We start from the raw sequence: 2,054 nt of genomic DNA, 5'->3' as shown, positions 1-2,054 counted from the left end.
ACTCGGTCAAAAAAAATCCTATAACGTTCAGTAAAAAGCAAATTAAAGGTGAAGATTCACTCTTTCCAATGCTGCAAACCGCATTTTCGTGTAATTTTTATCTCATGCCATAGACCTTGGTAAAGTTTGTGAAAAATTTTTAGATTTGACGGATATCCATTTGTGTCCGTATAACTCCGTAAAGTATCAGTCATATTGAAATTTCAATTATAAACTTCGAAAGTAGAGATTTCAAGTTACAAAATGCTTTTTTGAAAGTTTTATTTGAACCATTTTTGTAGAAGTTACACTCATTTAAAGTTTACCAATTTTTCGAAGGTGTGAGAGGTGATGCTTTAATTAATGCGAGTAGTGTATGTATATATATGTATTTAATATGAGGTGAGGGGTACAGCGGAAAACGGAGGCGATCAGTCGAAAGTTATACACACTTTATGTATGTTCACTTTGTACTGGCATCTTTAATTAATAATCAGTTTCTTTTCGTGGTTGTTATTATATTAACATACAATTTAGTCATATAAAAAACTATTTAAAAAATGAAGGGTTCAGTACCAATTATGTAATTAATTCTTTAAATTTAATTCTTTAAAGAATTAAACGTTCTTTATAACTTCCATTTTTTTAATTAAATAATTTAAAACGGATGTTTTTAGTAAAAAAGGTAATTTTTATTTTAAATAAGTTTTTAATACTTATTTTATAATATGTTTCTTATTTTTAAATATTCGTGATACCAGTCAGCAATTGGAAGTATTTAAAATAATTTTATTTAAAATATATATTTCAAATATATACGAGTATATACATATGTACAGCGGAAAGCGGAGGCGATTCGAAAATAGGCCGAAAGTTACATACACTTTCCGTATGTTCACTATGTATCACTTTGTACTGGCAACTCTAATAATTACCCTGCTTAAAAATTCCCATTAAAACCGATTAAACTTATGGGTTTGAATCCGAAATGCGCTACAGCAATCTCCAATTGATTCCCTTTCCGGAAAATCAATAAGATTAAATTGGTAAATTTCCACAACAATTTAACAAGTTTAAGTGAGGTCATCCACGATACAATTTCAATAAGATTTATTAAGTGATTATATTATCTATTTTTAAAAAGTCTTAATAAGAAAATCGTTTTAAATTTTAATAGGATTTGATTGGAGTTCACACAATACACTCTTAGACGAATTTTATCAGTTTTTATAGGATATGCGCAATGACGAAACATATTGGAATTCTATCGGTTTTCACATGATACGTGTTCAACGAGTTTTAATCAGAAACGCATTTTAATGGGATTCTATCGGTTATAATCGGGAACACTATTTGTCAATTTCAATGAGATTTAATCGTTTCTTTTATACGCGTTTAATGGGTTTTAATTACGACTGTCATTTTGTAGAATTCTATAGGTTTTAATCGGAAATACGCTTTCACAATTTTTAACGGGATTCCATCAGTTTTCATATGATACGCATTTGTATGCTCATCTTGAAATTTTGCAGGGATTATTGGGTCATCATATGTAACTATTTGGCATAATAAAAGTTTCAAGAATCGAAATACCGAAAACGGGCATTTTTTGCATGGAGCTTGCGGAGGCTCTTTGATAAATCGATCGGATTTTATTAAAATTTGTTACTCGTGGGTTTTTGGGGTTGGTGATTATGAATCTGAAGTCGCGTTTCGGACGTTCAAAACTTCGGGTCGAATACGACTAAAATAAAAGTGTGTCCTGCTCTCGGCATTACCCAGGATCAACGACGTAGACGTAACAGGAAACTGATCCCTTCGGGTATTGGTTAAAAGTTTGAATTTTTGAAAACTGACATCAGATTTACATTCGGCGACCCAAAAAACTTTTAGATACAGAATTTCAAAATAATTAAAGAATTTTTCGAGTTTTATTGTACGAAGTTAGTTTTAAATTTTGGAATTTGTTGACTTTTATCAGCCATAATAGCGCCAACATTAAAATTTTTGAAAGAAGCCCATGGCATTTAAAAGTACACAGATGTACAAATTTTTTAAGCCCTTTAACGTTTAAA

The sequence above is a fragment of the Cyphomyrmex costatus genome, unplaced genomic scaffold (assembly GCF_001594065.2).
Source record: "Cyphomyrmex costatus isolate MS0001 unplaced genomic scaffold, Ccosl1.0 scaffold551, whole genome shotgun sequence".
Classification (NCBI taxonomy): domain Eukaryota; kingdom Metazoa; phylum Arthropoda; class Insecta; order Hymenoptera; family Formicidae; genus Cyphomyrmex; species Cyphomyrmex costatus.
Note: the sequence above shows the minus strand (reverse complement) of the source record.